Source organism: Triticum urartu, chromosome 7A (genome assembly GCF_056163025.1).
Source record: "Triticum urartu cultivar PI428250 chromosome 7A, HENAU_Tu73, whole genome shotgun sequence".
Classification (NCBI taxonomy): Eukaryota; Viridiplantae; Streptophyta; class Magnoliopsida; order Poales; family Poaceae; genus Triticum; species Triticum urartu.
Genome location: NC_141879.1, coordinates 435713929 through 435738242, shown reverse-complemented (window position 1 = coordinate 435738242; position 24314 = coordinate 435713929).

Here is a 24314-nt window from a genome sequence, read left to right as displayed (position 1 = left end):
CGGACTATAAGGCCCCTCATGGCCTGCTCGGCTGCCTTGTGCAGCTCGACCATTTGCTTCAGCTGGTCGCTCACAGGCATCGGGTGTTCGGTCCTAGTATACTGAGACCAGAACAACTTCTCCGTCGAGCTTCCCTCCTCGGCCTGGTAGTACTTTGCGGCATCCGACATGCTGCGGGGCAAATCTGTGAATGCTCCTGGAGAGCTCCGGACTTGGGTAAGTAACAAGTAATTTACTTTCACATGCTTGCTTTGCATAATGAATGCCTTACCCGCCGCTATCTTCCTCATCGCCTCAATTTCCTGGAGTGCCTTTTGGGCTTCAGCCTTGGCATGCTTTGTGTTCTCGAGGGCCATGGCAAGCTCAGACTCTCGCGTCTTCGAGTCAAGCTCCAAAGTCTCGTGCTTCTTCACGAGAGCCTGGAGCTCTTGCTGCACCTCGCACACCCGTGCCTCTTGTTTCTCCCGCTCGGTGCACTCCTCGGCCGCTTTGTTTTCGGCCTCGGACAGCACTCGCTTCAGGGTCGCCACTTCGGTCGTGGCCCCTGGCACATCCATGATGATGCTATCATTTTGCAACCACATCTTATATATATATAGACAAGGTATTACTTACCTTTGTTCTCCTCGAGCTGCCTCTTGGCAAGGCCGAGTTCTTTCTGGGACCGCTCGAGGTTCTGCTTCAGTGCGGTGACCTTTACAGTCAGTGCGGCAGAGGTCAGCAGCGAAGCCTGCATACGCATATAGACATACTTGTATTAGACTCCTGCAGATATTATTTGATCCTCTATTTGGCTTTTCTTTGTGAACACCAAACAGAGCATCAGGGGCTACTGTCTATGCGGTAATATTTTCCTATATTTTAAATACTTACCTCAAAGCCTATTAGAAGGCTGGCACAGGCTTCAATCAGTCCGCTCTTGGCGGACTAAACCTTCTTGATCACCGCACTCATAATAGTGCGGTGCTCTTCGTCGATGGAAGCGCCGCGAAGCGCTCCCAACAGGTTGTCCGATGCCTCTGGATAGACAGAGGTCACCGGCATAGGCGGCTTGCCCCTCTTGGCAGGGGCCGCCTGCCGGAGTCCGGAACCACTGGAGGTTCCAGCGCGGTGTTCGGCTGAGGGCCAAACTTGGAGCCCTTGGGAGTCTTGCTCCCTTTGCACCTGGAGTCCGGAAGGTCTCCTTGAGGCGCCTCCAGGACTACCTCCCCTCGGTTCGGTGCCCCTTGAGAAAATACCTCGACATTGTCCGTAGGGCAAGGAGAGGAGGCGGTTGGAAGTGACTCGCTATTCATATCCGACGAGTCCAAGGAACCGTCCGACGCGGATACGTCGATGCGGGCTCGGGGCGGACTGCATGATCATATTCGACGTTAGGAGAAGCAGTGCAATAAAAGTATGCTGTGAGTTACTCTGGTATCCGAATACGTTCGACTTTGCCAGGGGCTTGGCCCTGAGTAACCACTCGTCTTCACTGTCGGCGGCGGTGGTGGAACAGTCCGAAAGATGAGTCCTTCCCTTCTTGGACCCTCCGGCCTCCCCGGTTGGGGCGGCCTTCCTTTTCCTGTCTCCCCCAGCTGGAGGGGGAGAACCGTCATCTTCCTCCTCCTTGTTTTCACAGGAGGAGTGTGTCTCGGAGTTATCGGATGATGAGTCTAATACCACCTGGCGCCGGGAACTCTTTCGGGTTCCCGTGGCCTTCTTCTTGATCTTCTTCTCCGGCACCTCATAAGGAGCCGGAGTCCGCATCTCCGTTAGGAGAGCGTCTGCAGGGTCTTCAGGCAGAGGGGCCGGATAGTCAATCTGCTCCGATGTCTCCACCCAGTCCTGTCAAAGGCATGGGTGCTCAGACCCCGTACATGGTTAAACTATGGAAAATAAATACCCTACGAGGTGTACAGAACTTACCGGATTCGCAGGGCGTGTCGCGCTTAGCCCGCGGTCCTCGGTAAGGAGAGGGGGGACCTCGGCGCCCTTGAATAGCACCTTCCAGACGTCCTTATGCGTCGTGTCGAAGAGCTCGCGTAGAGGCTGGTGCTGGGCCGGGTCGAACTCCCATAAATTGAAAGCCCGTCGTTGACACGGGAGGATCCGGCGGAAGAGCATGACCTGGACTATGTTGACAAGCTTGAGTTTCTTGCCTATCATGTTCCGGACACACTTCTAGAGTCCGTCCAGCTCCACCGATGAGCCCCAGGATAGGCCCTTCTCCTTCCAGGAAGTGAGCCGCGTGGGGATTCTGGATCGAAACTCGAGGGCCGCCACCCAGTTGGTGTCGCATGGCTCGGTGATGTAGAACCACCCCGATTGCCACCCCTTTTTGGTCTCCATGTAGGAGCCCTCGAGCCATGTAAAGTTGGGCATTTTGCCCACCATGGCTCTGCCTCATTCCGCTTGTTGGCCGCCTACTACCTTCGGTTTGACATTGAAGGTCTTCAGCCACAGGCCGAAGTGGGGCCGGACGCGGAGGAAAGCCTCGCACATGACGATGAACGCTGAGATGTTGAGGATGAAATTCAGAGCTAGATCATGGAAGTCCAGCCCATAATAGAACATAAGGCCGCAGACGAATGGATGGAGGGGAAACCCCAGTCTGTGGACGAAGTGGGTGAGGAAAACCACCCTTTCGTATTCTGGGGTAGGGACGATCTGCCCTGCGGCTGGCAGCCGGTGCGCAATATCCGCGGCTAAGTATCCGGCCCCACGCAGCTTTTTGATGTCTCCCTCCGTAACAGAGGAGATCATCCACTTGCCTCCCACTCCGGACATGTTTGGAGAGGGTTGAGGAGAAGGATGTGGACTTGGGTGCTGGAGCTCGAGTGCGCGAGAATGGATGAGCAAGGAGGAAGAAGGCGTGGGTAGAAAAAGGTGAACCCTTATCCCTTTATAAAGGCGGACGAAACTATGCGCCCCCACCAGCCTGGTAAAACTCGCTTATCCCCCAGGCGCCGTAATTGATGGCGCGGTTGGGTTACCCACGTCCGTATTGATGGGAATCCCGTAATAAAGGGACACGATCTCTGCTTCGACAAGACGTGCCAAGGAAACCGCCTCGCGAAACACGCTGAGGTTGGTTGTGAAAAACGATTCGAATGATGACCTGGCTGTGGTGTGATGTCACACTGCAGAATGCGTCGGTAGATTAGATTTGTGAAAATATTATTCTCTCTACTGTTGTATGTGGAACTTGTTTTGCAGAGCCAGACACGATCCTCGTGTTCAAAATCTTTTATGAAGTATTCGGAGGAGGAACCCGCCTTGCAATGCCAAAGACAATCTGTGCATCGGACTCATCGTCATTGAAGCCTAGTTCATGGGCTACTGAGGGAGTCCTAGATTAGGGGGTATCCAAACAGCGGGATTATATCCTTTGGCCGGACTGTTGGACTATGAAGATACAAGATTGAAGACTTCGTCCCATGTCCGGATGGGACTCTCCTTGGCATGGAAGGCAAGCTTGGCAATACGGATATGTAGATCTCCTTCCTTGTAACCGACTCTGTGTAACCCTAGCCCCCTCCGGTGTCTATATAAACCGGAGGGTTTAGTCCGTAGGAACAACAACAACAATCATACCATAGACTAGCTTCTAGGGTTTAGCCTCTTCGATCTCGTGGTAGATCAACTCTTGTACTACTCATATCATCAAGAACAATCAAGCAGGACGTAGGGTATTACCTCCATCAAGAGGGCCCGAACCTGGGTAAACACCATGTCCCCCGTCTCCTGTTACCATCCGCCTAGACGCACACTTCGAGACCCCCTACCCGAGATCCACCGGTTTTGACACCAACAGGAGGCCTTAATATCCCTTAGTTTCCAATATGGACCCCGCTACCACGGGAGGGTAGGACAAAAGATGTCATGCAAGTACTTTTAATAAAGCACATATGACTATTTACAGAATACATGCCTACATTATATCGACGAACTGGAGCTAGTGCCGTATCGCCCTAGGTTATAACTATCACATGATGAATATTATCCAACAAGTAATTGATCCAATGCCTACGAACTTTTCATTATTGTTTCTGCTAAGTTACTGCTGCTATCATCACCATTACACTTGCTACAAAATTACTGCTATCATTGTTACTGTTGTTGTTGCTGTTGTCACTACTATCAAAACTATCAAACTACTTTGCTACTGATCACTTTGCTGCAGATAATTAATCTCCAAGTGTGGTTCAATTGACAACTCAGCTGCTAATACCTTCAAATATTCTTTGGCTCCCCTTGTGTCGAATCTATAAATTTGGGTTGAATACTTTACCCTCAAAAACTGTTGTGATCCCCTATACTTGTGAGTTATCAAGACCTTTTTCTGGCGCTGTTGCCGGGGAGCATAGATATATTTGTTGAGTCACTTGGGATTATTATCATATTATCACTATGAAGAATCTGAAGGATCCTAAGACTAAGATATTCCCTCAAGGGAGAGGGGAGGTAAGGTACTGCATCCAGTTCTGCTTTAGATTCACCTTCTGTTATGAGCAAACTTGCAACACCACCACATGCTATTAATTCTGATATTTCACAAGTTATTGATTATGCTACTTCTACTATGAATGATGCTTATGATGATGCTAGTACCTTGCTTGATAATGATGATGTGCCACTTGGTGAATTTCTTGATAATCAAATTGCTAGAGTTATACAACATGATGTTTTTGAATCCGATGATGAGCTTGAAACTGAATCTCCGAAAACAACTGCTAGAACTAGCCTTCCTAGATATGAATTGCCAAAGGTACTTGAATGTTATGTTATGAGTGAAGAAACAACTAGAGATATTCTTACTTGTAATGATAGAAATGATCTAGAGAAATTATTACACAAGTATAAAGAAAAATCTCTGAATGCCAGAATGAAATGTGATCCTAAGGTTGCTACCTCACCTATATTTATTGATGATAAGGATTATGAATTCTCTGTCGACCCAGAGTTAATTACTCTGGTTGAATCTGATCCTTTCCATGGTTATGAAATGGAAACTGATGTGTCACCTATTAGTAAGTTGAATGACATAGCCACCGTTTTTACTCATGATGAGAAAACTCGCTACTACTTTATCCTCAAATTATTTCCTTTCTCGTTAAAGGGAGATGCTAAAGCTTGGTACAATACTCTTGCTCCTGGTTGAGTGCGTAGTCCCCAGGATATGATTTATTACTTATCTGAAAAATATTTTCCTACTCATATGAAACAAGTTGCCTTACAGGAAATATTTAACTTTGTGCAAACTAAAGAAGAGAGTCTCCCACAAGCTTGGGGGAGGCTTTGCCAGTTACTTAATGCTTTGCCTGATCACCCTCTTAAGAAAAATTAAATACTTGATATCTTCTATAATGGACTAACCAATGCTTCTTGGGACTTCCTATATAGTTGTGCTGGTTGTGTTTTCAAGGAATGAACTGTTGGACAAGCTGAAGAATTATTGAATAACATATTGAAAAATTATGATGATTGGACTATTCCTAAACCACCGCCTAAACCCACTCCGAAGAAGAGGGGTACATTATATCTCAGTCCCGAAGATATGCAAGAGACAAAGAAAGCTATGAAGGAAAAAGGTATTAAAGCTGAGGATGTTAAAATTTTACCTCCTATTGAAGAAATACATGGGCTTAATACACCACCACTGCCTAAGGTGGTAGAGGTAAATTCTCTTATGAAGTTTAATGATAGTGATAATCCTCACAATATGCATCCTAGTCAATGCCTTTATGAGTTTGAAACTACATTAGGAAACAAGATCACTTCAATGCAAATGTTATGAAACAATTGAAATGTAGTTCTGATATGATTGCTCGCTTGAGTGACTTGTTATTTAGAATATCAAATGATGTTAGAGGTGTTGGAAAGCATGCTTCTATGGTTCAAACTCAATTAGAACAAGTTGCTAAATCTCAAAGAGAATTACTTGATGAAATGAATAGTAATATGCATGACTTTGCTGTTAGAGTTGCAACTAGAGGAGGTAAAATGACTGAGGAACCACTTTATCCTGAGGGACATCCAAAAAGAATTGAACAAGATTCACAAAGAGCTAACACTAGTGCACCTAGTTCTTCTAAAAAGAAAAAGAAAAAGAAGAATGATAGGACTTCACATGCTCCTAGTGAACCTGAAATAGAGAAACCTTCTGATAATGAAAATGGACTTTCTATCTCAGCTGATGAAACTCAATCTGGTAATGAAAACTCACATACTGATAATGAAAAAGATAATGATGAGGTTCATGAAGACTCTCTGTCGGTGTTCTAGGAATGGGGGTCCCCAGACTTGCCTGCCTGCGGCCTGCGGCGTGGCTCAAAGGGGGGCCCAGCGCGGCCCCTCTTCACCAACACAAACCCAAGACCCTCGCGAGGGGCCAAGCCTCGCGGGGAAAACGACGCAGAGCTTCCTCAGGCGCGGCCTCGTCAGGCTGGCTCACGAGGAGGCGGAGAGATCAAGGCGGGGTACCTCACGAGGTGCCCGTGACGCAAGCCATGACGACCGGGGGCGCCAGGCGGGTGCCAGCCCGCGCAACGTCCTCCCTTCCCCTTTGGTGCAAAGGGGGCAAGCGCAGCCGCGGAGTACCGAGGCATCAAGCAAAGGTTGCCATTTCGGTGCAATGAGACCAAGACCAGGAGGACTACGACATGGAGGTCACCGTGGAGCCCAAGACGGCGTCATCACCAGAGATTTGTGCAGGCGAAGACTACTTTTGTCAGGATAGTTGATACTAGCTATCCCCCTTCAAATTAGCCCGCCATTGTTGGCTCCCTTCCCGCTCGATATTTGGGAAGAGGACCAGGGCCTCTATAAATAGGACCAGCCACCCACAGAGCAAAAAAACAAGACGGAGAGTAGGCAGAGGCAGGGAAAGAGAGAGAGAGAGAGAGAGAAGATCAGAAAGAGAGAGAGAAAGGTGACTGAGATCCTCCCTGTAGTTCATCACCCCAGCCAAGAACAGACCCTCGCGAGGCTGTTCTTCCTTGTATTGTTCATCATCATCAGCCCAAGAGGCAATCCACCACACACACACTGGAGTAGGGTAATACACCACAATAGTGGACCGAACCAGTATAAACCCTGTGTCTCTTGCGTTGTTCTTTCCTTAGTTCAGATCCTAGCAAGGCGGAGGGGTGCAGGTAGGTAGGAGGCGCAATCTCCGCGCGCACGCCAGTGTTCGAACCTCAAGGGTCTGCCGGAACCTGAAATCCGACATTTGGCGCGTCAGGTAGGGGTGCGCCGGGATTCGTCTTCCACCACCCCGTTCTCCTCCGACCATCACGCTCATGTCTGACGCTGGTCGGGCCCGTGCCGAGCGCCGGGCCGCACTCGCTTCCCGCGTCACCCAGACGGCCCCTGTCGGCGGGCGTCCTCGCCGTTCCCCGTCACCTACCGTCAACGCCGTCACCGGCCCGGCGGGGGGCGAGCAGCAAGCATCGTCCCAGCATCCGCCCGTGCGGCAAGACTGCCGCACCGCAACTCCCTCGCTCACCCCAGCCGGTTCTTCGTCCCGCGCGCTCCGCGCGCCCACGGAGCCCCGCAACCTCTACCCCGCCCATCGCGCTGCACCAACACCCCCGGTCGTCGCGGCCCTCTTGGGAGGCTCGCAGGCACCGCCTATAAGTCACCACATCAAGCCGTTCATCCGCCGGGTCAGCGCCGCTTCCACACGGCAAGGGGCTCCCCTGGACCGGGCGGCGCCCGAGACCGGCCTGACCTTCAGCTCGGAGGACCACCCCTCCAACTCGGCCTGCTCGGGTGCGTTCCCCATGCTGTGCACCCCCACCATCTGCCAGGTGGCTGTCACCAGAACCCTCATTGATGGCGGCGTGGGCCTCAGCATGCTCTCGGTCGAGGCCTTCAACCTCCTCTGCATACCCCTGGAACGGCTGCAACCCAGCCGGCCCTTCTCAGGCGTTGGGGGCAAGTCGTCCAGCTCCTTGGGACAGATCCGGCTCCCTGTAACCTTCGGCACCTACGACAACTTCCGCACTGAGCTGGTCGACTTCAACATCGCCCCCGTCGGCCTCCCCTACAACGCCATCCTCGGCTACCCAGCGCTGGCCCAGTTCATGGCCGCGACGCACCCGGCGTACAACCTCATGAAGATGCCCGGGAGTAGCGGCGTCCTCACTGTGCACGGGGACACCGGGGACGCACTGCGGGTGCTGAAGCTCGCCTTCAAGACGGCGGCGTCGGCATAGCCCGCCAACTTGGAGACCCCCGGGCCCAAGGGGGCTGCACCCGCCAAGAAGAACAGTTGTTCACCCAAGACAAGGCAGAAACCAAGCAGATACCTGTCGATGAGGACGGATCCACCAACGCCACTTTCACCATAGGCGCCCACCTCAAACCCGAGCAGGAGAAGGCCTTGGTCGGGTTCCTGCGCGCAAACAAGAAGGTATTCGCTTGGGAGCCTGACCAGTTGGCAGGGATCCCTAGGAGTGTAATCGAGCATCACCTCGACGTGTGCACCAACGTGCGCCCTGTGAAGCAGAAGGCCAGGCGGTAGTCCACAGAAAAGCAGGCCTTCATCGTCCAAGAGACCTGCAAATTAGAAGCCGCTGGGGTCATTCGCGAGGTCCGATACCCGGATTGGTTGGCCAACCCCGTCGTTGTGCCAAAGAAGGGAGGGAAGGAGTGCATGTTTGTCGACTTCACCAACCTCAACAAAGCATGCCCGCAAGACCCGTTCCCGCTCCCCCGCATCGACCAGATCGTCGATTCCACTGCGGAATGCGACCTGCTATGCTTCTTGGATGCCTTCTCTGGGTATCACCAGATCAAGATGGCAGTAGAAGACGTCGAGAAGACAGCCTTCCTAACCCCGTGTGGGGTGTACTGCTACACATGCATGCCATTCGGGCTGCGTAACGCAGGGGCAACCTTCCAGCGGCTGATGCACATCACCTTGGGCCCGCAGCTCGGGAAGAATGTTGAAGCTTACGTCGATGACATTGCGGTAAAGTCTCGGGAGGCGAGGACCTTGATTCAAGACTTGGAGGAAACCTTCGCGAGCCTCAACGCAGTGAACCTACGGCTCAACCCAGAGAAGTGTGTGTTCGGAGTCCCCTCGGGCAAGCTCTTGGGTTTCCTCGTGTCCCACCGAGGCATCGAGGCTAACCCAGAGAAGGTCAAGGCGGTGGAAGACATGAGCCCGCCAAAGACCCTCAGAGAAATGCAGAAGCCCACGGGGCGCGTGACCGCGCTAGGGCGCTTCATCTCCAAGTTGGGGGAACGAGCACTGCCCTTCTTCCAGCTAATGAAGGAAAAGGGGCCCTTCGAGTGGACTGAAGAGGCCGACAAGGCGTTCCAGGATCTCAAGGGATACCTGACCAGCCCACCAGTCATGGTGGCTCCGCGCCCTCAAGAGCTCCTGGTGCTTTACCTCGCCGCCACTCCCTACTCCGCCAGCGCAGCCTTAGTGGCAGTCAGAGAGGAGCGCCGAATCGAAACCGCGGCAGCAGCTCGGGACAAGGCAGAACAGGGACAAGGAAGGCCTATAGAAACCACCACCGCGGCTGAGGAGGATCAGCCGCCGCAGAGGGTTGCACCAGAGGCGGAAGAGGCCACTCTTCCAGATGGCCAGCCTCAGGAGGCCTCATTGCCTCAAGAGGCGCCACGGTCTCGTCGTACCCCCTGGAGAGAGTACTCAGGAGCCCTAATTCAGCTGGAAGGGTCGCTGAGTGGAACATAGAACTGCAAGCGTTTCAGCTCGAATTCAGCACGACCAGAGTCATCAAGGGAGCAGCGTTGGCGGATTTTGTGGCAGAATGGACGGAGGCGCCAGGCCTCAAGGCTGACGAGGATCAGTCCCTGTCCCCGGGAAGCGAGGTGCCAGAAGGCTGGGTCATGTACTTCGATGGGGCGTTCTCCAGGCATGGCGCTGGGGCTGGGGCGGTGCTTATATCGCCCGCTCAGGACAAGCTCTATTACGCCGTGCAGCTCTATTTCCAGCAAGGTGAAAAGGTCTCCAACAACATAGCAGAGTATGAAGGTTTAATAGCGGGCTTGAAGGCCGCGGCTGCCCTGGGGGTGAAACGCCTCACCATCAAGGGCGATTCGCAGCTCCTTGTCAATTTCTCCAACAAAGTGTACGAGCCGAAGGATGAGCACATGGAAGCCTACCTAGCGGAGGTCCGCAAGATGGAGAAGCAGTTCTGTGGGTTAGAGTTGCAGCATGTGCCCCGTGGCACCAATCAGGAGGCCGACGACATCGCCAAACGGGCGTCCAGGCGGTTACCTCAGGAGCCTGGCGTTTTCGAAGAGCGGCTCTTCAAGCCATCAGCCCTGCCGTCATTATCGAACACGGCTCAGCCCCGAGAGGAGCTCCCCCAGCCACCTGCCTCAGGGGCTCCGGCCTGTGGCCCGGCTTCAGGAGCACGTCTGCTCCTGACGATGGAACCTCAGGAGGGATGTTGGATCGCGGAGCTCTGGAGTTACCTAACGCAAGAGACCCTGCCAGAGAAGGAGGAGGAAGCGGAGCAGGTGGCACGCCAGGCCACGGCATACTTCATCAAGGATGGAGAGCTCTACCGGAAGCGGCCAAACGATGTATCCCTGCGTTGCATCTCCAGGGAGCAAGGGAAGGAACTGCTGGAAAATATACACGGCGGAGATTGTGGACATCATTCATCATCACGGACCCTCGTCGGCAAGGCGTTCCACAGTGGGTTTTATTGGCCCACCGCGCTCAATGACGCCGTCGAACTAGTGAAAGCTTGTGAGGCCTGCCAGTTCCACGCCAAGCAGATCCATCAGCCAGCAGGAGGCTTGCAGACTATACCCCTTTTGTGTCCATTCGCGGTCTGGGGGCTGGATATCTTGGGCCCGTTTCGTCGGGCGCCTGGGGGCTACCGCTACCTCTACGTCGCCGTGGACAAGTTCACCAAGTGGGCAGAAGTAGAGGCTGTCCGCACCATTCCTGCGGGTTCCGCGGTCAAGTTCATCAAGGGCATCGTGAGCCGGTTCGGGGTGCCGAATCGCATCATCACGGACAACGGTTCGCAGTTTACCAGTAACCTCTTCAAAACATACTGTGCTAACCTTGGAACGCAGATATGCTACGCTTCGGTAGCGCACCCCCGAAGCAATGGCCAGGCCGAGTGAGCCAACGCGGAGGTCCTGAGGGGCCTCAAGACCAAGACGTTCAAGAAGAAGCTGGAGGCCTGCGACAGAGGTTGGTACGACGAGCTTCAGTCCGTGTTGTGGTCCATCTGCACAACCGCGACCAAGCCAACTGGAGAGACCCCATTCTTCCTGGTCTACGGAGCCGAAGCGGTCCTCCCTCACGAGGTCAGACATCGCTCCGCGCGGGCCTTGGCGTTTGACGAGGCGCAGCAGGACGCCACGCGGGGGATGGACCTCGTGCTGGGGGAGGAACGTCGCCGAGAAGCCGCCCTACGAGCGGCGAGGTACCAACAAGCACTGCGGCGATATCACTGCCGCAACATCCTCCCCAGAACTCTCGAGGTAGGAGACCTCGTCCTCAGGCGGGTTCTCTCCAGGGAGGGGCTGCACAGGCTCTCTCCCATGTGGGAGGGCCCGTTCAAAGTTGTTCATGTTTCCAGGCCCGGCTCCGCGCGCTTGGAGACTCAGGAGGGGGTGCCAGTCCAGAATGCATGGAACAGCAAGCACCTCTGGAGGTTCTACCCCTAAAAAGGCCCAGAGCCTGTGAAGAAGGCGAATTCCTGTGAAGCTATCGTGTTTTGGAAAAGGCCCGGAGCCTGTGAAGAAGGCGAATGCCTGTGAAGCTATCGTGTTTTGGAAAAGGCCCGGAGCCTGTGAAGAAGGCGAATGCCTGTGAAGCTATCGTGTTTTGGAAAAGGCCCGGAGCCTGTGAAGAAGGCGAATGCCTATGAAGCTATCGCGTTTTGGAAAAGGCCCGGAGCCTGTGAAGAAGGCGAATGTCTATGAAGCTATCGCGTTTTGGAAAAGGCCCAGAGCCTGTGAAGAAGGCGAATGCCTGTGAAGCTATCGCGTTTTGGAAAAGGCCCGGAGCCTGTGAAGAAGGCCAATGCCTGTGAAGCTCGCCGCCCGTGAAACTCTCACGTAATAATGAGTAGGGGCTGTACACACCCCGGAGTCTCAGGAGCGCCGGCCTCAGGCCCTGGGGCTCCCTCCCACGCCCAGTGGCAGCACTTAGCTCCGCGCTGGTGAGAAGACGTCGAAGACTAGATTAGGTGCCGGACGCGGCTTTTCATTTGTTTTCCGCAGTTGGCTTGTTCCTTCTCATTCGAAGTTTTATTGAAGTTGTTGTCGTCTTTGGCTTGTGGTTCTTCGACTTTTCACTCTCTTGCCTCGATTTCTCTTGTGCAAGGCCTCGCGAGGGGGGCAGCTGAGCGCCCTCGCGAGTGTTCCTATCCTAGTCATTCAAGGAGCTCGCGACCTAGGCCCCTTACAAGAGCACCCCTCCAGTCCGTGCCCCACGGGCACCGCGACACAAACAAAGGGCCTGGGTCGGTTGGCCCCCCATGGCCGGGGCCGGGAACTATCCACGCTCGGGCACGTAGCCAGAAGGTACGGTAACGAAAGCAAAACGATGATTAACAGCAATAACCCAAACACGCCCCCACGGGGCTCCACACTATTATCTTTGTTACGCAGGGAAAAGGAAAAAGAAAGAACAAATCTGGTGCAGCTCGCCTCACACCGGCCCGCAGGGAAGGCCCGAGCTGCCTCCGGAGCTCAGGCGGACTCCCTCTCGCGCTTCACTAGGGCGCGACGGCGGGCGGACACGTTGCCACCTCCCAAGCAGATACGGCGGCGCGGAGGCTAACCGCGGCCACCGCTAGAAGAGTTGCCGCCTGAAGAAGAACCAGAGAAGCTTGAGGAACCCTGAGCGCCGCCGGCCGCGCGAGCACTGCCCTCTCCATCATCGCTGGAGCAGGGTTCCCAACCGCGGTCGTCACCCTCGGGGCAACACCCTGCGTGGCGACCATCTTCCCCAAACACCCTCACGTAGAAGGTGGCATCGCCGTCGAACTTGAAGTGTAGGGTGCACCAACGGCTCAGGCCACGCGCGCGGGCAAACGTCTGCCAACCGTGGGCCAGGAATAGGCCCGGCTGCAGCAGCCGTCGGCCTGAAGCCAGAGGCCGCCCGGGGCGCTGGCCGGTAGCTCGCCAAGGAGGAAGCAAGGAAGCGGAAGCTGAGTGCTGGTCGGCCCCGCCGACCACACGACGAACTCCGGCAGCACTTCAGCAGCGCGAAAGCGTGGCCTAGGGGGACGCGCAGCCGGAGCGCGCCCCCCGGCCGCAGCAATCCGCCCGTCGCTATGCTGAAGATCGCCTCCACGGCCGTGGGGAGCTACCGTGGTGGCCAAAGGATGTTTACGAGGGCGCCCTCGGCCGCGCTTGGGTGGGGTAGAGGCGGGCTCAACCTGGTGAGCATTCCCCTTCTCTGCGGCCGAGAACCTCCTTGACGGGGCCATGAAGAAAGGGAGAAGCAAGGAGGGATGAACTGGAGGGGCGCGCGCTGGTCCGTACTTATAACTGGCGATGGCCAACCAACGGCCCCCACGATCGCAGGTAATTATGACCCGCTTTGCATGCAGGGACTTGTCCAATCTGTGCAGTTGCCGAGGCGCCATGGGGAAGTGGAGACGCCCACGTCCAATCAACCGCCATGCGGCGCCCAAGGCCGCAGGATGTTAGGGCCCGCGGCGCTTCGCCCTTGCCCTTCCACCTCCCTGCACGGCCAAGTCCGGGCGCGCCTTGGGCCCGGGGGCTACTGTCGGCGTTCTGGGAACGGGGGTCCCTAGACTTGCGTGCCTGCGGCCTGCGGCGTGGCTCAAAGGGGGGCCCAGCGCGGCCCATCTTCACCAACACAAACCCAAGACCCTTGCGAGGGGCCATGCCTCGCGGGGCGGACGACGCGGAGCTTCCTCAGGCGCGGCCTCGTCAGGCTAGCTCACGAGAAGGCGGAGAGATCAAGGCGGGGTACCTCATGAGGTGCCCGTGACGTAAGCCATGACGACCGAGGGCGCCAGGCGGGTGCCAGCCCGCGCAGCGTCCTCCCTTCCCCTTTGGTGCAAAGGGGGCAAGCGCAGCCGCGGAGTACCGAGGCATCAAGCAATGGTTGCCATTTCGGTGCAACGAGACCAAGACCAGGAGGACTACGAGATGGAGGTCACCGTGGAGCCCAAGACGGCGTCATCACCAGAGATTTGCGCAGGCGAAGACTACTTTTGTCAGGATAGTTGATACTAGCTGTCCCCCTTCAAATTAGCCCGCCATTGTTGGCTCCCTTCCCGCTCGATATTTGGGAAGAGGACCAGGGCCTCTATAAATAGGACCAGCCACCCACAGAGCAAAAAAACAAGACGGAGAGTAGGCAGAGGCAGGGAAAGAGAGAGAGAGAGAGAAGATCAGAAAGAGAGAGAGAAAGGTGACTGAGCTCCTCCCAGTAGTTCATCACCCCAGCCAAGAACAGACCCCCGCGAGGCTGTTCTTCCTTGTATTGTTCATCATCATCAGCCCAAAAGGCAATCCACCACACACACACTGGAGTAGGGTATTACACCACAACGGTGGCCCGAACCAGTATAAACCCTGTGTCTCTTGCGTTGTTCTTTCCTTAGTTCAGATCCTAGCAAGGCGGAGGGGTGCAGGTAGGTAGGAGGTGCAATCTCCGCGCGCACCCCAGTGTTCGAACCTCAAGGGTCTGCCGGAACCCGAAATCCGACACTCTCAACCAACCAATGATAAAGAACCAGACAATGACGTTGAGATAGAACCACCTGTTGATCTTGATAACCCACAACCTAAGAATAAAAGATATGACAAAAGAGACTTTGGTGCTAGAAAACATGGTAAATAAAGAGAATCGTGGGTTCAAAAACCAGTGCATTTTCCACCCAAGTCAACTAAAAGGAAAGATGATGAAGAATTAGAACACTTTGCGGAGATGCTGAGGCCAGTCTTTTTGCGTACTGGCTTGATCTATATCTTGAAAATGCCTCCTTATTGAAAGTATATGAAAGACACCATCACAAATAAGAGAAAAATACCGGAAGCTGAAATCTCCACTATGCTTTCTAATTATACTTTTAAAGATGGAGTACCTAAAAAAACTTGGAGATCCGGGAATTCCAACTATAGCTTTCTCTATCAAAAAGAATTATGTGAAAACTGCTTTGTGTGATTTAGGAGCTGGTGTCAGTGTTATGCCTTTCTCTTTATATAAAAGACTTGACTTGAATAAACTCACACCTACTAAAATATCTTTGCAAATGGCTGACAAATCAACTGCCATACCTATCGGTATCTGTGAGGACATGCCCGTTGTTGTTGCTAATGTTACTATTTTGACTGACTTTGTTATACTTGAGATGCCCGAGGACGACAACATGTCGATTATCCTTGGTAGACCCTTCTTCAATACTGCAGGGGCTGTTATTGATTGCAATAAAAGCAAGGTCACTATTCATATCCATGGTAATGAGCATACGGTGCACTTTCCGAAGAAACAATTCCAAGTGAATGGTATTAATGTTATTGAAAAATCTCTGATAATCACTATTGGAAGTTTATGAACACCTCTACCTACTATCAAAAAGAAATATGAAATACTTATTGTTGGGAAATGCATATCCCCATTGAGGTAACTTAGTGATTTACGGAAGTTCTTCGGTTTCATGATAATCGAAAGTGGTTGTTAATAAGACTTGATCAACCTTATTAATGGATCATTTTTCAACGGTATGAAGTTGATGAATTTAGTAAGCACTACTTTTTGTCCCTACTTTTTATTCTCTGTTTTTTATCAGTTAAATAAAATAATATGCCATGTATTGCCTGTTTTCTGAATTTCCCGTGCAATAAAAAATGACCCAAAAATAAAAGTTCTCAGAATGCCCTGAAAATTTAATACGATTTTTTTCTAAATATTTCAGAATTTTTGGTGCAATAAACATCAGAGGGAGGTGCACCAGGTGGGCACAACCCACCTGGGCACGCCAGCACCCCAGGCACGCCCTGGGGGTTTGTGGTCCCCACGTGGGCCCCATCACTTATCTCTTTAGCCCACATCATCACTTACCTCGAGAAAAAAAATCTCCGTTGCTCTCTCTCCCGTGTTCTTGAGCTCAAGCCCGCGAATTTTGATATCTTTGCTCGAAGCTCCGTTTCCGAAACTGTTTCTAGGGATTGTTCCTTGGTATGTGACTCCACCATTTGTCCTATTAGTTTTTGTTTTAGTGGTTTATACTTTGAATAATTAGCTACTCTTGGTGTTGTTGTAGATGTGCTTGCATGTTAAATTCCTAGTGTTCTAAGTAGTTTAAATGCTTGCTATGGCTTCTATGTATCCCTATGAGTAGTTGCTATCAATCTTACAAAGTTTTGTTGACAAATTTTTGTCAACCCAAAATTTTTATTTTTAGAAAATTGTACGTAGACATGATGAACCTATTTGGAAGGAGTTCTTCGAGGACAAAATCCTCGGGGGCATCTTCTAGTGACAGTTCTGCTCGTCGGTCTCATGTTGAACCAAGTGAAAGTTCCACGCGAGATGCCGCCACCAAGACATGTTTATGGCCTAGTGATGAATATATGGTGCGTGTGGGCATTAAGGAGAAATTTGAGCAATATGTTCACAATGCGGGCCTCGGTCCCTACCTATCAGATAAGTGTGAACAACACCAACTTCTCACTGAATCATTTGTCAAAGGATTTAAATATTTTCCACGTGAGTCTAGGGTGTCGTTTATGTTTTATGATAATCCATTTACTATCCTACTGGAGAATTTTGCTTACCATTGCAAACTTCCATTTTGGGGTTAGCTTGATGAGCCACCCACGGTTGAGTTCGAGTCTTTCTTGACTAGCCTTTGCTATGGTGAAAATAGGGGAGTGAGACAAGGAAGAATAAAGAGCATTCACTTTCCAGCAATTCTGTATTTTGCATTATTTAACGGGAAATGCATAGTAGGCAAGCAAGACTGTAGCATATTTTATGCGCCAGACTTGAGCCTCCTTCACACCGCTCTCACTAGTGAAATGAATTATAACCTTGGAGCGATTGTTGCACCTAGACTTCAGCACAATGCTAACCGTGGTTGGTTCTATGGTGTAATTTATGCCACACGTTTAGCATGAGAGCTGGGTGTTTCACCTTTGCCCTTTGATCCTATCTTACCCACGCAGTATTTAGATTTTGACACCTTAAAAGAACATAAGATTCTCAAGGGAAAGTTTGATAACTTCACTTATAATCTTTTGTTTAACCAAACATCTGTTGTGGACACATATTTGCTTGCGCCTGCTCTTTTTGACTATAACAGCAAGGAAAGATATTTTGTTCTTGAGAGCGAGGCCCGAGCTCATAACGCAGCAGTGGTGGCGGCATGGCGTGCTGAAGCATCCGCACCGAGAGCCTTTGTGAGCTACCACGCCGACTACTACCCTCCAGGCTACTGACCGATCACCAACTTAGGCGAAAAGCCTAAGCTTGGGGAGTACGTGTTTCTCACCGACATTACATTTATGTCTACATATGATTCTATTTGTCGGTGTTCACACTTTTTCATTGTATCATCCATGCTTAGATTTATTTTCTTGCTTTCATCTTGTGTGTTTGAAAAACTTTAGAAACACCAAAAAACATAGTTGTAGCTAGTTTACTTTCTATGCATGCTTAGCTGTAGTATTAAAAAGAGAAAACCCAAAAAGATTTCCTTGTTCTTCTTTTGCTTGTTGGGAGCTTTCCCGTGTAAATAGGTTTTATTGTTTTTGTTTTTCCCTTATTTGCTTGTTAAAGAAAACCAAAAACTCCAAAAATATTTCAATGTGTTTCTCTGAATTTCTTTTCTTTTTATTCGAGTTGTACCAAGGAGAAGACCACGATGAAAATGTTGAGTGGCTCTCATTTGAATAATTGTTGAACTAATAAAGAGCACATTTTACCTTGTCTTCCCCTGTTGAATAAAATGTTTGCAGATTCCAGCTTAGTCCACAACACTCTTGCACTATTATTACTTTCATATCATTCAGTCGTGCAAGTGAAAGGCAATAATGACGACATTCGATGAACTGGCCGTGCAGAAAGAAACTGGTATGAACTCGACATGTCATGTCTATGTAAATATGTTTAACCTAGCATCCATGATTCAGCCCATTATGATTAAACATGTTTGCAATGAAAATTAGAGATTATAGTTTCTCATGCCATGCATAAGTAGTTGGGAGTTAATAATGATTTATCTTGGATATCAACATAGTGTTAAAATGATTGTGATGTAGTATGATGATATGGTATCCTCGTCTGAATGTTCAAGTGGCTTGACTTGGTACATGTTCATGCATGTAGTTGAATCAAAACCAACATAGCCTCTATAATATTTATGTTCATGGTGTTCATATCCTACTCATGCTAGTGTCCAATGTCACTTATGCATAATGCATGGTTATGATCGTTGTTGCTCTCTAGTTGGATGCTTCTCAATCTAAATTGCTAGCCTTCACCTGTACTAAGTGGGAATTCTGCTTGTACATAAAAACCTTGAACCCAAAGTTATTCCATATGAGTCCACCATACCTACCTATATGCGGTATTACCCTGCCGTCCTAAGTAAATTTGCATGTGCCACCTCTAAAAACTTCTAAAAGTTATTCATTTTGTGTGCCTGGATCGTTCATGGAACGACAAGAGGTGGTCGGTATCTTCCATGCTAAGTGGGTTATTCTCAGGTCGAGTGTTTATTCACTCGCCATCGCATGAGAAAAGGGCGGTAATAGGGATTCCTATTCCCGAACTAAAAAATGCAAATAATTAAACAAAACTCCCCCTGAAATGTTCTTGGTTTGGACGGCACCCGTTGTTTTGGACAAGCCGTGGAATGTGATTGTTGGTGGAAGGGGGAGTAAACCTTTACTTTTATCGCTTGGGAACCGCCACTAGCGTGCTTAGCATGGAAGATGTTGATAACTGATGGTCGTGAAGTAAATGAGAAGGGTGCATGCCTCAAAATATCATTTACCTCTGTTTTAAAAATTGAGCTCTGGCACCTCTGCAAATCACCGCTTCCCTGTGCGAAGGGACTATCTATTTACTTTTATGTTGTGTCATCACCTTCTAAAACAAGCGCCAAAAACTGAGTAGAGCACAACTGTCATGATTTATGCATTGTGTGTAGCTAATGTTGGGTGCATCATGACTGGATCTTTTCTACCATGAATTACAATGTTTAGTCACTGCTTGAACTTTGGAGGTTGTCATAGCCCTAGAATTTGTTTGCAATAGTTGCATCAGAGAGCATCCATGCATCATGTTTAAATTCAAGAAACTTGAATTGAGGAAATTTGAAAGCCTCAAGATTTTAATTAAAAGAAGGGCAAATAACCCTGGGAAATGCATCTAATGTTTCCAAAATGATCTTCAATGATGTTTAATATTTTTGGCAAGGGTTTTGGTCCAAACCAAAAATATGGAACATTTTTGAGGAATTATTTTGGTACCTTGGATTTAAATCAATAACTTATTTGAGTTGGATTTATTTCTGTTATATAAGAAATAAACTTCAAATATTTTTGTAATTTTGCATGTGACCTTGAACTAGTTTCCTGAGCTCACATAAAAATTTACAAAAAGTTGAAAAATGATCTGGTTTGTAAACCAAATCAAAACAGAATGAAATAAATAGAAAAGAGAAATAGAAATAAAATAGAGAGGAGAAAGCACTTACCTGGTCTACACTGTAGCGGCCCATCAATGTTCCTGGCCCAGCCCAGGGATAGGGGCGTCTTCTTCCTCGTCGCAGTGGGCACGAGGGCGTGTGCCCGCGGCACGCCGGCACACGACGGCCACCTCCTGGTTGCCTGGCTCCCCTCGCATTCTCTAGCGTCGCCACGCAACCCCCCGACTCCCTCTCGACTCTTCCTGTGCCCATCCCCCTCCTTTGTCTCTCTCCGTCGTTCATCCCCGCGAGCACCAGAGATCGCCGATGAGCACCGCCACATCCACCGCCTCCCCCTCGCTTCTCCAACCGGTCCAGATGCCCCGTCGTACTGCTCTTCATCTCCTCGTCGACGCACCCAACACTGGGTGCAGCAGAGCGCCACCCCGTCATCTCCATCGCCGCCTCTACTTCGTCATCGCCGTCGTCGATTCTCTGACCACAGTGCTTCCCCGACCTCGCTGTTGTCGCTGCCAGACTCGCTGTGAGCCTCCGTGCAGAACCCCTCTCTTTCCCCTCGCGTTTGCGAGCTCTAGGCCTTAGCTCCGCTGCAGCCGAACTCCGGCCGCTGCTGACCTTGTCACCACCGTCGCTACACTGCACCCCGGCACCTGCCGCCACCTCCACTCGATACGCTGCAGCGCGCTGGTTCCGTAGAGTCGCTCGGCCGCCCGTTTGGTTGCCAGAGGACAGAATCCGAGCGCCCACGCCGTGTCTGGTCGTCGCCGGCGGCCTAATGTCCGGCTAACCACCGGTTAACCCTAATCTAACTACACTCTAACTAGGTCACCGACAAGTGGGCCCGGGCGCCCTAATGACTTTTGTTTAATTAGTAATCACTATTCAGCTCGGTGTCACTGACGTGGGGGTCCTAGCGTCAGGTTTGACTTGTGCTGGCACGTTTGACTTACTGACGTCATGCTGACCCCGTGATGACGCAGTAATGCTTTTCTAGATTTTAAATAAATCTAAATGATTTATTTATTCAACCGTAACTCCAAATGAAATAATTTATATATGAAAAATGATCAGAAAAATTCAATCTATCCATCTGTGCTGTTTTCATGCATGTTAGAACAACTTATGAATACTGTTTAGGGAAAATCAAATAAATGGCATATGAACTTTAACATATGGAGTTTGAATTTAAACCTAGGGTTCAAACCAACTTCATTTAAATCATCGTTAGCTGCATTAGCTCTAATCACAAACATATTTTCATGCCACATTCATGCATCATATTGTTGCCTTGCACTGATTGTGTTCTTTCTTGTTTGCCGGTGTTTGTACCCTCTTAGTAGACGTGGTTCTAACGATGAGTTCGATGACACCGATGAAGAGCTATACTATCTTCAGAAGTGCCAGGCAAGCAAAACCCCCTTATTCATTCCGATACAATCCCACTCTCTCGCTTTTTCTCTCTTTTACTGCATTAGGACAACAACGATTCAATTGTTACATGCTGCGGTAGTTGAACCCCATTTCCTTTGCATGACCTGTCATTGCCACAGTAAATAGATGAAATCCACTAGCATGAGTAGGAGTTGTTTGAGCCCTGATGTGCCTACTCATTCATGCTTGTTTGTCATGCCTGCAACTGCTTAGAGTTGAGTCAGGTCTGATTCATCGGGGATGAAATGGAGGTGTGTGAACATGTCCTACTATTGAGAGCTAAGGGAGTGAACACGATTTGGTAAACATATCGATGAGAGACCATGTAGGAGTACATGGTGGGTTGTTTCATTGAAGCCGTCCTTAGGAACTGAGTTCTGTGTTTGTGATCCATGAACAGCTACTACCATGCATTGGGCCCGAAATCAATGGACCATCTCGACTTATTAACCGCCCTTGCCCTCTGTCCAGGAGTTGCTTCTAGTTTCTAGTGTTTGTAGGATATGTGTTGGAGGCTGCGCTTAGCGCTGACCCTAGGGGAGGGCTATGATGCGGTAGATACACCGTGGTCGGGTATGCCCCGTTTGGTGTCGCAGAACCCTGTACACATCGTTTGGGGCTGTGAGCGAAACCCCGGTCGGATCTCCTCGCGGATGGAACCCTAATAGGCGATAAACCTGGACTAGAGACTTGTGTGGTTAGTCAGGTCATGGCCGACTCCCTCGCCAGGCTTCCGCTTGAAGGTTACCGAGATACGCGACGTGTACATGGTGGTAAGTGGCGAGAGCATGTGTGAAGAAGTACACCCCTGCAGGGTTATAAATGATCTATTCGAATAGTCGCATCCATGGTAAAGGACCTCTAGGTTGCCTGTACAGTTCATAGACAAGTGAAAGTGGATACCCTAAAATGCGCAAGATAAGCGTGAGTGCTATGGATGGCGTTCTCGTAGGGAGACGTGAGCGGATCCATAGTGGTGTATTGAATGGTGAATATGTGTGTTCATGTGCGCCACCTCAAAAGCGTTACTTGAAGTAGTAGTTCAGGTTAGCCACTGAGTCAAAGCTGGCTTGCTGCAGTTAAACCCCACCATCCCTTTGTTGATAATGATGCATATGTAGTTAGTTCTGATGTAAGTCTTGCTGGGTACATTTGTACTAACGTTTGCTTAATTTATGTTTTTGCAGAGAGACTTCAGTCTCGCTAGTAGTTCCGTGTGGACTTCAACGTCTAGCTTGATACCTCAGCTATGATCTTGTGCCCTCGGCAGGATCTGGTAGATAGTCAGGCTTCTCAGCCTTTTTCATTTGTAGATGTCTGTACTCAGACATGTTAAGCTTCCGCATGTGCTTTGACTTGTATGCTCTGAATATTGCATCATGTGACCTGAGGGAGTCCTGGATTTGGGGGTCTCCAGACAGCCGGACTATATCCTTTGGCCGGACTGTTAGACTATGAAGATACAAGATTGAAGACTTCGTCTCGTGTCCGGATGGGACTCTACTTGGCGTCGAAGGCAAGCTAGGCAGTACGGATATGGATATCTCCTCCTTTGTAACCGACCTTGTGTAACCCTAACCCTCTCCGGTGTCTATATAAACCGAAGGGTTTTTAGTCCGTAGGAAAACATACAATCATACCATAGGCTAGCTTCTAGGGTTTAGCCTCTCTGATCTCGTGGTAGATCAACTCTTGTAATACTCATATCATCAAGAATAAACCAAGCAGGACGTAGGGTTTTACCTCCATCAAGAGGGCCCGAACCTGGGTAAAACATCGTGTCCCCTGCCTCCTGTTACCATCCACCTAGACGCACAGTTCGGGACCCCCTACCCGAGATCCGCCGGTTTTGACACCGACATTGGTGCTTTCATTGAGAGTTCCTCTATGTCGTCACTTTTAGGCTTGATGGCTCCTTCTATCATCGATAGCAATGCAGTCCAAGGTGAGACTTTTCTCCGCAGACAGATCTTTGTGTTCGGCGGCTTCGCACTGCGGGCCAACTCGCTTGGCCATCTGGAGCAGATCGAAAGCTACGCCCCTGGCCATCAGGTCAGGTTTGGAAGCTTAAATTACACGGCCGATATCCGCGGAGACTTGATCTTCGATGGATTTGAGCCCCTGCCTTGTGCGCCACGCGGTCACGATGAGTACGATTTAGCTCTACCATCGGACCGTATTCAGGAGATCGCACCGGCAGCCGCTCCGAGCCTCAATTCGGAGCCAGTTGTGCCACCCATGGACGGGTGGATAGACCCCGTCACGGAGGCCATATCCTCAGTGGCGATCGAGCCGAATATCGACCTTACCCTTCACTAGAGCCGTGTTGCCAAACTGCCGGATCCTTCCCCAGCCACGGACTCCGAACCGCCTGCGCCCGTGCCTATCAAATCCGACTAGGCGCCAATCATGGAGTTCACCTCCGCGGATATCTTTCAGCACTCGCCCTTCGGCGACATACTAAATTCATTGAAGTCTCTCTCCTTGTTAGGAGAGTCCTGGCCGAACTATGTTCGGCAGGATTGGGATGCGGATGACGAAGAAATTCGCTGCCCACCCACCACCCACTTAGTAGCCACTGTCGATGAATTAACCGACATGCTCGACTTCGACTACGAAGACATCGACGGTATGGACGACGGTGCAGGAGACGAACAGGAACCACTGCCCACAAGGCACTGGACACCCACTTCATCACATGACATATACATGGTGGACACACCAAAATAAAACGACGACGAGGAACGAAAGGACGCAACGAAGGGTTGTCCCCTCGAGAAGCAGTCAAAGCGGCGGCGTAAGAGCCGCTCCAAATCCTGCCTCAGTAGAAACAACGATCATATAGACCTAGCATTAGAGCAGGGTGAACCATCGCCGGACCACGGCAACATGGAGAATCAAACCGAACAACCCGACTATGTTAAAGATAATAGTCCGGACGACATCACACCGGGCAGACACCCAGAGCAACAAAATGCCCATCAAAGGCTTGTTGCCACCGCGAGGAGTCTAAAAGCAGAAGCAAAGGCTCAAGGCTGCGCAAGACACACTCAGAATTAGATGGAGTAAAGTACTCAACACAGCAGCGAAGTACGACGGTAATCGCCACACCAAGAGCTACCCGAAGCGGAAGTTTCTACCTGAATTCGATGAGGAGGCCTTAGATCCCCCGCAACCAAATATTAAAACGGCCATCTGGCTGGATAGTCGACCTCACGGCCAACATAGAGCGGCAAACAACGCCGCACATAA